The sequence below is a fragment of the Sminthopsis crassicaudata genome, chromosome 2, assembly GCF_048593235.1.
Source record: "Sminthopsis crassicaudata isolate SCR6 chromosome 2, ASM4859323v1, whole genome shotgun sequence".
Taxonomy (NCBI): domain Eukaryota; kingdom Metazoa; phylum Chordata; class Mammalia; order Dasyuromorphia; family Dasyuridae; genus Sminthopsis; species Sminthopsis crassicaudata.
Window position 1 is genome coordinate 449032055 of NC_133618.1, and position 12419 is coordinate 449044473.

General features: G+C 33.9%; 1 protein-coding gene across 4 annotated transcripts in view; it reads left to right on the forward strand.

The window, feature by feature from the left end:
* Positions 1–12419, forward strand: part of CTNNBL1 (catenin beta like 1) — a 220317-nt gene that overhangs the window by 93867 nt on the left and 114031 nt on the right. The window lies entirely within an intron of this gene.

Consider the following 12419-nt stretch of genomic DNA (forward strand, 5'->3'; position numbering starts at 1 on the left):
AAAGGGGAAAGGCATTTATCTTGGAGTTCTGGTTCTGGTGCTTATGATCTACGTGATCATAGGTGAATCACTTATTCGCTTATCCTCAGTTTCCTCTTCTGTAAAATAGACATATTTTGTCTACCTCATAGGGTTGTGAAAAAATAATTTCTCTCCACTGACACAAACTGTATATATTTCATATATTGTCATAATTGAAAAATGAGACAGGAAACTTTCCTGTGGTGATTACTTTTATTCTTAGCAAGCCTACTTCTCAGAAAGCAAGACACTGAGTCAAGACTGATAATCAGTTTGGTTGAATCTATAAGAATTTACAATCTTCTGGAATAGCTTTTGAGAATCCAGAGTCACCTTAATTTAATATTCATTGCGTGTTGACCAGGGATGAGGCACTATTATTATACACTATCTGGAGTGGCTCTATAAGAGGAAAGTTCTTTCTTTCTTTCTTTTTGTACCTTTTTGCTTTTATTTTACTTCTGTTCCAATTTTTCCCTTCCTTCTCTCCACCCCTTCCCCTAGATGTCAGGCAGTCTTATACATGTTAAATATGTTATAGTATATCCTAGATACAGTATATGTATGCAGAACCGAATTTCTTGTTGCACAGGAAGAATTGGATTCAGAAGGTAAAAATAACCTGGGAAGAAAAACAAAAATGCAAACAGTTTACACTCATTTCCCAGTATTCCTTCTCTGGGTATAGCTGATTCTGTCCATCATTGATCAGTTGGAACTAAATTAAATCTTCTCTTTGTCAAAGATATCTACTTCCATCAGAATACATCTTCATACAGTATTGTTGCTCTCCTGGTTCTGCTCATTTCACTCAGCATCAGTTCATGTAAGTCTCTCCAAGCCTCTCTGTATTCATCCTGTTGGTCATTTCTTACAGAACAATAATATTCCATAACATTCATATACCACAATTTACCCAACCATCCACTCAGTTTCCATTTTCTGGCCACGATAAAGAGGGCTGCCACAAACATTCTTGCATATACAGGTCCCTTTCCCTTCTTTAGCATTTCTTTGGAATATAATCCCAATAGTAACACTGCTGGATTAAAGGGTATGCACAGTTTGATAACTTTTTGGGCATAATTCCAGATTGCTCTCCAGAATGGTTGGATTCTTTCACAACTCCACCAACAATGAATCAGTGTCCCTGTTTCCCCACATCCCCTCCAACATTCATCATTATTTTTTCCTGTCACCTGAGCCAATCTGACAGGTGTGTAGTGGTAGCTCAGAGTTGTCTTAATCTGGATTTCTCTGATCAATAGTGATTTGGAACACTCTTTCATATGAGTGGAAATAGTTTCAATTTCATCATCTGAAAATTGTCTGTTCATATCCTTTGACCATTTAAGAATTGGAGAATGGCTTGATTTCTTTTCTTTCTTTGTTTCTTTCTTTGTTTCTTTCTTTCTCTCTCTCTTTCTTTCTTTCTTTCTTTCTTTCTTTCTTTCTTTCTTTCTTTCTTTCTTTCTTTCTTTCTTTCTTTCTTTCTTTCTTTCTTTCTTTCTTTCTTTTTCTTTTTTTTTTTAGAATTTTTTTCCTACAGTATATATGCATGAGTAATTTTTTTTATAATATTATCCCTTGTATTCATTTTTCCAAATTATCCCCCCCGCTCCCTGCACACCCTCCCCCCCCATGACAGGCAATCCCATACATTTTACATATGTTACAATATAACCCAGATACAATATATGTGTGTAAATACCATTTTCTTGTTGCACATTAAGTATTAGATTCCGAAGGTATAAGTAACCTGGGTAGATAGACTGTAGTGCTAACAATTTACATTCACTTCCCAGTGTTCCTTCTCTGGGTGTAGTTATTTCTGTCCATCATTGATCAGCTGGAAGTGAGTTGGATCTTCTTTATGTTGAAGATATCCACTTCCATCAGAGTACATCTTCATACAACATTGAAGTGTACAGAGATCTTCTGGTTCTATTCATTTCACTCAGCATCAATTGATGTAAGTCTCTCCAAGGAATGGCTTGATTCTTATAAATTAAAATCAATTCTCTGGATATTTTGGAAATGAGGCCTTTATCAGAACCTTTAACTGTAAAAATGCTTTCCCAGTTTGTTGCTTCCATTCTAATTTTATTTGCATTAGTTTTGTATGTAAAAGGCTTTTTAATTTGATGTAATCAAAATTTTCTATTTTGTGATCAATAATGATCTCTAGTACTTCTTTGGTCATAAATTCCTTCCTCCTCCACTAGTCTGAGAGGTAAACTATCTTATGTTCCTCTAATTTATTTATGATCTCGTTCTTTATGCCTAAATTATGGACCCATTTTGATCTTATCTTGGTATATGGTGTTAAGTGTGGGTCCATGCCTAATTTCTGCCATACTAATTTCCAGTTTTCCCAGCAGTTTTTGTCAAATAATGAATTCTTATCCCAAAAGTTGGGATCTTTGGGTTTGTCAAACACTAGATTGCTATAGTTATTGACTATTTTGTCTTGTGAATCTAAGCAATTCCACTGATCAACTAACTAATCTATTTATTTCTTAGCTAATACCAAATGGTTTTGGTGACTGCTGCTTTATAATATAGTTTTAGATCAGATACAGCTAGGCCACCTTCATTTGATTTTTTTTTTCATTAATTCCCTTGAAATTCTTGACCTTTTGTTCTTCCCTATGAATTTTGTTATTTTTTTCTAGGTCATTAAAATAGTTTCTTGGGACTCTGATTGGTATAGCACTAAATAAATAGATTAGTTTAGGGAGTATTGTCATCTTTATTATATTTGCTCAGCCTATCCAAGAGCACTTAATGTCTTTCCAATTATTTAAATCTGACTTTATTTTTGTGGCAAGTGTTTTGTAATTTTGCTCATATAATCCCTGACTTTCCTTTGGTAGATAGATTCCCAAATGTTTTATGCTATCAACAGTTATTTTGAATGGGATTTCTCTTTGTATCTCTTGCTGTTGTATTTTGTTGGTGATGTATAAAAATGCTGAGGATTGATGTGGATTTATTTTTTATACAGCAACTTTGCTAAAGTTGTGAATTATTTCTAATAACTTTTTATTGGAATCTCTGGGGTTCTCTAAGTATACCATCATATCATCTGCAAAGAGTGACAGTTTGATTTCCTCATTACCTACTCTTATTCCTTTAATCTCTTTCTCGACTCTTATTGCCAAGGCTAACATTTCTAATACAATATTGAATAGTAATGGTGATAGTGGGCAACCTTGTTTCACTCCTGATCTTACTGGGAAAGGTTCCAGTTTATCTCCATTGCATATTATGCTTACTGACGGTTGTAAATATATGCTCCTGATTATTCTAAGGAATAGTCTATTTATTCCTATACTCTCACGCGTTTTTATCTTAGCTTCCTGATATTGCAAATTGGGATTTTACAAAGTAAAAGTCCTTCTGTTTTCTATTTTTGACAAATTGCCTTCATGGTTTGAGAATTGGTATTAGGTGTTTAAGGAAGCTAAGTTATCGTCATTTCTGACTGTCAAATAGGTAGTAACGAAAACTCTCTGTTAATCTATGCTTTAGCCTATCATGAAAAGGTGATTCTTTTCTACTTCCTATTTTTAAATTTAAAAAAAAATTTTCACCTACCAGCTAGGATGTCATATTGAGAAATAGTTTGTGGGAGATGGGGATCATGATTTATCAACCTCATACATAATTATTCCCCCTTCAGATTCGTTTCACTTTTCTTATTTATGATATCATTTCTTTACTGTTTTGGAGTTGAAGAACGTTGTTGTTGTTAGATTTCATTACATTCAGGAGAGGAGTAGTCCCTTGAAAACCTAGAGATAAGAGACCATCAGGGAGGAGAGAGTGAGCAGTGTCAGAGGCTTAAGAGAGATCAGAGAGAATAAAGATTGAGAGAAAATCATTGATTTGACAAAAAGAGAGATCAGTAATAACTTTGGAGAGAGCAGTTTGGGGGGAATGATAAGGTTGGAAGCCAAGTTATGTAGGAGGTAAAGAAGAGAGTGAGAAGAGGAAAAGTGAGTTTCTATTGTACATGAGCTTTTCAAGTAATTAGCTACAAAGGGCAGAAGAGCTATAGTGCAATACTTAGCAAGAATAGAAAGATGAAGTGATATTTTTTCCAGGATGGGTAAGACATAGACAAGTTTCTAGGAAAAAAAAATGAACCACATGAAAGGGAAAGATTAAATGTAAATGAAAGGAAGATAAACAGATTATTATGGGCCAGAACTGTATACTTGAAACAAGGATTCTTACACGGTACTAACTCAGTGGAATTGATTATCTAGTTTAGCATGGTGATTAATAGTGCTCTATTTTAGTATATGTACTTAGTACTTAATATACTTCCACAAGATTCACACCTAGGATGATGTAATTATAATAGAGCATATGAACTGGGACAAACTTGCCCAGATTCATTCCATCTTCATCAGCCTCTTGGTGGCTGGCTTGCCCTCCTGCTCCCCCCACTGACACCAAGGCCTGTCGGAAGAGCCTCAAGAAAGCTAACTGAGCCCCAGGTAATGAGACAATAAAGAATTTGAACTTTGGACTTTAACACCTGGTTATTTTCATGGTGATTATTCAGCTGAAATGAGACTGCCCCTGAGACTTCCAGAAAACCAACAAGAACATTATAACAAATTAGAAAACTACGTTGGAGGACGCGGGATGGAATGGGATCACTTGAATAAGTAGAGGGGTTAGCTTAGGTAAGGTTGGGATTCAGTAGAGGGGGACAGTCATATGCAATGGAAATACATTAGAACTTTTCCTAATATTAGATTAAAGTAAGGATTCCTATTCTCTCCACAGTTGTTTGATTTAGTTCTGGAAATACTATCACTAGACATAAAATAAGAAAAAAAAAAAAAACTGGAAAAACAATAGTGAAACTACATTTTTTTACTGATGATATGATGGTTTACTTAGAAAATCTAAGGTTATCAGCAAAGGTGTTAATTGAGAAAATAGTTTCTTTTTCTTTCTTTTTTTTTAATTAAAGCTTTTTCTTTCTCTTTTTTTCCCCCTAAGGCAATTGGGGTTAAGTGACTTGCCCAAGGTCACACTGCTAGGAAGTGTTAACTGTCTGAGATTAGATTTGAACTCAGGTCCTCTTGACTTCAGGTCTGGTGCTCTATCCACTTCCCCATCTAGCTGCCCCAAGTTTTTTATTTTTCAAAACATATGCATGGATAATTCTTTAACACTGACACTTGGAAAACCTTGTGTTCCAATTCCTCTCCCCCTTTCCCTTCTCCTTCCCCTAGAGGTCAAGTAGTCTAATATATGTTAAACAGAGTAGAAATGTATGTTAAATCCAAAATATGCATACATATTTATATTATCTTGCTGCACAAGAAAAATCAAATAAAAAAAAGGAAAATATTAGAAAAAATAAAATTCAAGCAAACAACAAAAAGAGTGCAAATGCTATGTTGAGATTTGTCCTCAATTCCCACAGTCCTCTCTTTGGGTGTAGATGGCTCTCTTCATCACAATATTATTGAAACTGGTCTGAAGCATCTCATTGTTGAAGAGAGCTACATCTGTCAGAATTGATCATCATATAATCTTGTTGCCGAATACAATGATCTCCTGGTTCTGTTCATTTCACTTAGTATCAGTTCATGTAAGCCTCTCCAGGACTCTCTGAAATCATCATGGAGAAAATAGTTTCACAAAGTTTCAGTTGTAAAAATAAGTCTTCAGAAATCAATAGCATATTTATGATAACAAAACCCAAGAGGCTATAATAGAAAGTGAAATCCCACTCCAAATAACTAAAATGCACAAAATATCTCTGGATTCACATATTTGGGAAACACAGAAAATACTTACATGTATATATTTACAAAGTACTTTTGAAAGAAATAAAGAACAACTTAAATAGCTGGGAGTATATATCAGTGTTCACAACTGTGTCATGTTAACATAATAAAAATGACAATAATGCCAGTTAATTTATGTTTCAATGCTGTAACAATCAAATTATTTAAAAAGATATTTTATAAAACCTGGTAAAATCAAAATTAATTTGGAAAAATAAAAGTTCTAAAATATCTGAGAAAATAATGAAAAGAGAAAGGACAAAGAGGAAAAACACTTTGAGATCTCAGACTATATTATAAAGCAGAACTCAGTGAAACCATGTGGTATTAGTTTAAAAAATAAAGAGGTAGATCAGTGGGACAGACTACATAAAATCAAAAGAACATTGTATATACAATTAACATCAATAATGTTTTAAGAACAACATTGAGGAAAATAGAACAAATCTAGCAGAAATTAGACCACTCACTGTATTCTATAGTACATTCTAAGTGGATAAATGACTTCAATATTAACAATAGAAGAACCAATCTCATTATTTGATGCAAAATTTTATTCTAGTATTACTTTAAAATAAAATTCTTGATCTCTTTGATTTAAGAATTAAAAAAAAGAGAAAAAAATGTCAGTTTGACACAGTTTTGACCCTCAAGGTAAAGTATTCTTTTTTTTTTTTTTCCCCCTGAGGCTGGGGTTAAATGACTTGCCCAGGATCACACAGCTAGGAAGTGTTAAGTGTCTGAGATCTGATTTGAACTCAGGTCCTCCTGAATTCAGGGCTGGTGCTCTATCCATTGTGCCACCTAGCTGCCCCCAAGGTAAAGTATTCTTCAGCTTTGGTCCTTCTAGTGTTTAGAGGTTATATCTTAAAAATAATTAGAAGAGAATCAAGTTATGTACCTTTCACAGCTGTGTGTAAGAAATGTATTCTTAGCCAAACAAGGGATAGCAGCAATTAAGAGAGATAAGAGGTAACTTTGCATGAAACTTGAAAAGCTTTCATAGAAACAAAATTAATGAACCTGGAATAAAAAGGGAAATGGAAGAATAAGGGGGGGAAATCTTTGTATCTAAATCCTCTGATAAGAGTTTATTATCCAAGATATGTAAACAATTAGGTACTTAGTATTGAAGACATCTTAGTGTGACTTTAAACTTTTAATAGTTTATATATAGCAAGTCAGCAAGTAAACTGTTACCAGCCATATGAAAGAATGCTCCAAAGTAATAAGAGAAAAAGACAAATCAGAATCTTGTACCTCATAACCTGCAATTTGCTTAAGATAAAGAAAAATAAGATGTCATTGTTGGAGAGATTGTGGGAAGATAGGCACACCAGTGTATTGTTGGTAAAATTGTGAATCAGTATAACTATTTTGGAAAGCAATTTGGAATTTGGCTAGTGGCTGAAATGCCCATACTCTTTGGCCCAGAGATTTCTTTACTACATATATTCCCCAAGGAGGCCATATATTCCCCATAAGAAGGTCCCCATATGCACCAAAGTATTTATAGCAGTACTTTTTGTGATGATAAAGATTTGGAAACAAAGTAGATACCCATCAATTGGGGAATGATGACTAAATAAATTATGGTACAATTTGAACATTTCTCCCCTGTAAGAAATGACAAATGTGACATGCAGAGAATAAGGGAAAGATCTAGTTGAATTGATACAGAGTAAAATAAAGTCAAGATAATAAACAATGACTATAAGAACAAGACACAAAAAACCAAAAGTGAATGTTTTAGAATTATAAAGACAGTGTGACTCAAAAGAACAGATATGAGAAGGCACTTCCACTCTATGAAGAATGGGTGATCCCTGAGTATTATATATACACTTTTCTTTAAAAATGAGATTTGTTATATAGGATGGCTCTCTGGTATGAAAAGGATGCAAAACACTGGGGGAAATTATGATGATATAAAAAAAGAGATATTAGTAAAAATTTATTTTAAAAAATAAAACCAAAAACCCCTCAAATCTTGTGGCATCAATGGTGAAATCACTGAAGAAATCCCAGAGTGTCATCAAATAATAGCTGAGAATCTCCATGTAAAGTATTTCACAATTTGTCTTCTAACTCCACTACAGACAACACTGCTCAAGGTGATCAGGTATTATTCTTAATTCCAGTGACCCTTTAATCATTTTTGACTTTTCTACAGTTTTCAGTACTGCTGAGCATCTCAGATACCTTGTTCCCTTGTCTTCTCTGATAAGATTCTTTACTCATTCGTTTGCCTATCTTAGTATTACTTTTCGGTCTTCTTTTCTAAATTAAAGTCCATTTCCTGACCTCTTAGTATAGATGTCTAACCAGGCTGTCTTGGGTCTCTTTTCCTTTTCTATAATCTTTCTTTGAGAATTCACTTACTTCCATAGGGTCAGTTATAAATTCTAGCAGAAGTCTACACATCTCTTTATTCCTCTTAATTGAAGTTCTGCATCTCTAAATGTCTGTTAGACATCTCCATCAGAATCTTTTCCTAGTGCATCCACTATTACATGTCTAAAACTGTATTGAGCATCTTCCCCACAAATTCCTTTTTGCTGTATTTCTTTTATGTATTACTGTCCTCAAAGTAACTGAGAATCTATTAAATGGTTCTCTTTTCTTTACCTTTCATATATAATTAGTTGCTGAGTTTTTTAGGTTCTAGCTCTACATCTCTCTCATCCATCTCTTTTTAGTTATCATCTTTTTTTTTTTTCCTGATTGTCATTATCTTTCCTTAGAAGTAGCTTTCTAACTGGTTTTCCTGCTTCCAGTCTATTAGAAAAATGCCAAAATAATTTCCCCAAGTTTTAGTAATCATGCTACTTTCTTGCTCAGAAATCATTGGTATCTCTATGTTGCTTGTAAAGTGAATTCAGACTCCATAGTTAGACACCCCAGACTCTTTCTGGGCTTTTCATACTCTCTTCTCTTTTGTGCATTTGGGCCAAAAGGCCTGGAATATAATCCTTCCTTATAGCCCTTTCAGAATATATATATATATATATATATTTTTTTTTTTTTTTTTTTTTTTTTTAAGGCTCAGTTTAAATACCACTTCTTTGGACAGCCTTCCCTGATTCCACTTTGCACCTTGCCTTTCTCCCTCCCCCAAAAGGATTCTTCCTTTCAAGATTCCCTAGAGTGCTTGTCTATCTATGTATTGATCTATTGAAGAGGAAGTTGTTCAATTTGTTCAGTCATGCACAGCTTTGAACATATCTCTTCAAGTTAGCCTTCATTCTGTGATATCAAATTGCCTGTTAATTATGTGGATAGTCCTTGTTTTCAAGAAATTTAGAGAACTAGTTGGGAAAATTAAATGTATGTATATATATATATATACATACATACATATATATACACACACATATATCTATATATATGTATATCTATATATATGTATATATATACATACATACATATATACACACATATATCTATATATATGTATATCTATATCTATATCTATATGTATATATATAGAGAGATATAGATATATATAATTTTAATCTGGGTAGTATAGAGTTAAGAGCTACAAAGGATTATAGAATTTACAGGAGGGCGAGATAATTTCTGGCTTGGAGAATAAGGGAAGACTCCTTGATGGATGGAGAATTTTATTTGAGCCCCAAAATAGGAGTGATATTTGAATTGGCAGACATACTAGGGAGAGTATTCTAAGAATAAGGAACAAATAGTGAGCCAGAAGTTAGGAGAGTGAGAATTTGTGACATGGTATGTGTTTAGGAAATTGAAATGGTTCAGTTTTTTCTAAGTTTCAATTTTTGTTAGAAATCAGGTTTTCTTGAAGGCATATCTCAAGTTGAATTTAGCTTTTTGAAAATTTCCTGGTGCAATGTTATAGCTTCACTTAGGGATATAGCTTGTAGTCAGTCTTTATCAGCCTTGAGTTTTATACCTCTCAAGTTAAGCCGGGTCACTCCTGCTCAATCTACTGAAAACTCATTGGGGTACACTTGTATTTGATGTGGAAAGTATGTCAAAAAACCTGAAGAGAATCAAGATGTGAGATTTTTTGTTGGCTAAAGTGCAAGCATGGAACATTCCTCCTTACTATAAAATCATTGATTGTATCTTGAGTTTAAACAATATTAAGCTTATAGAGTGCCTGTTCTGGAGTCTGGAAAACTTGGTATGGTCTTAAAACACTTGCTAGCTATGTGACCCCAGGCAAGTACTTAATCTTTGTTTGCCTCAGTTTTCTCATGTATTAAATGAGCTGGAGAAGGAAAAACACTCTCATCTTTGCATAGGAAACCTAAATGGGCCTATGAAAGCTGGACATGACTGAAAAGTGACTGAACAAGCTTGTAGAACTAACCTTCAGGTGATTACTTCGCTCGTTGTTTTTAAGTTACAGAAATTAATTTTCCTTTTGCAAATTGGAAAGGAGCAGGCTCAAAATTGATTCAAATTAGCTTCCATATCCCATCTGGCGATGGCCCCATTTAAAGGATTACAGATCTGTATACCTTATCAAGGATTTTATTTTATTTTATTTTATTTTATTTTTTTAAATAATAGTGAACTGTTTAGTTCTTGGTAGGATAACAGTATAGATGGAAGTAATTTCAAAACAGATGAATCTTTGCAGTAGACATGTCCTTGTTTAAACTTTCTAGGTGAACATATATGCTTCAGGGATTGTGGGTAGCAATTTGGCTTTTAAAATATTAACACATTTTAGCATATTTCATGCTGTTTCTTTTTAAATAGGAAGATTATAGTTTTGGAGGTGATATGTTTATGTTTTCAAATCAAATTCTAAGCATTAAAATATTTCCCCTCCCCCAAAAATAAATCATTTTGTCTTTTATAAAAATTTTCAGTGAAACTAATCAAATTAATCAGTTCTGCACTAGCTTAATTTTCTTCCTTACTCTGACTTGACATGCTAGCCAATTCAATCTTTCACAGATATTGCCATTCCAGCCCTCCTGCCTTGTATTACTTTCATCATCTGCTGTTTTTGTTCCTTTTCATCACAAAACTGTGCTTATTGGGTCTAGTACTAATGTAAGTCACATATTCTCAACTGGGTCCTCACTACAGCAAGGTAATCTTTTTACACTTTGTATGCCTCCCTATTTGATTCACTGTCCCTCTTACCCTCTTACCACTTTTTTCAGACCTTTTTTATCTTTTCTTCAATTTCCCTAACTCCTATCTGCCTTTTGTTACTGTGTCCTTCATCCCATTTCACGTGAAGAGGCTACCCTTCTCCTTGCCAAGACAATCCTCTCTACCTATAATCACATTCCATTCCATCTTTTGCAACAGATTGCCTTCTCTATCATCTATTTTCTCACTTATCTTCAATTGCTCATGATTTACTGGCTACTTTCATTTTATTTACCATATCTTCCCCATTCTCAAAAATACCTCACTTCATCCATCTATCCCTGTTAGCTGTTAGGTATAAGATATCCATCTATCCCTGTTAGCTGTTAGGTATAAGTTTTATACCTCATCTCTCTTTTGTGGTCGAATTCTTTGAGAAGGCTGTGTACAATAGGTATTTACATTCTTCTCAGTCTGGCTCCTAAAATAATAATTTTACCAAAATTATTCTCTCTAGTGTTCATAAGTTGCTAAATTGCTATGGCCTTATCCTTTTTCTCTTTGGCTTGCAGCTTTTGATACCATTCATCTTCCTCTACTCTTTGATACTCTTATTTTTCTAGGTCACATTGTTATTTTTGGGTTTTCTCTTGTTTGGCCACTACTTTTCTGTTTCCCTTGCTGTAGTCTTGCTTACTAAACTAGATATCTCCCAGTGCTGTATTCTGGGTTCTCTATACTGTTTATTTAGTGATCTCATCAGTTCCTATGATTTAACTTTTCACCAGATTACTTCTAGACCTACTTGGTAAGTCTTAGTTGTTTATTGGACATTTCAAACTGGATGTCCTATAGATTTCTTAAAATCAGCATGTCTAGTGGCTTTCTTCAACATTGAGATGATTCAAATCAGTTCCACTTGTGCAGTGATGAAGAGAGCCATCTATACCCAGAGAACCATGGGAACAGAGGGTGGAACACAACAGTATTCTTACACTCTCTGTTATTTGCTTGCGTTTTTTCCTTCAGTTTTTCTTTCTTCCTTCTTGATCTGATTTTTCTTGCACAACCAGTTAACTGTATAAATATGTATACACATATTGGATCTAACATGTATTTCAACATATTTAATATGTATTGGACTACCTGCCAGATAGGGGAGGGAGTGGGAGGAAGAAGCGGAAAATTTGCAACAAAAGGTTATGCAAGGGTCAATGTTGGAAAAATTACCCATGCATATGTTCTTTAAATAAAAAGCTTTAATAAAAAAAAAATCAAGGACTAAAACAATTTATCTTTTCTTGTTACATACACCTCCCTTCTTTTTAAGTTCTGCTTAATGTAGAAGATAACCACTATCTTCCCAGTCATTAATCCAGGCTTCTTAAGCCCTTTTAGGCTTGGTTCCAACTTATCATTAAATTTCATTCTTTCTGCATTCAAAGTAAACTGGTCTTCTCTTTGTTCTTCACATTTGGCATTCTATCTTTC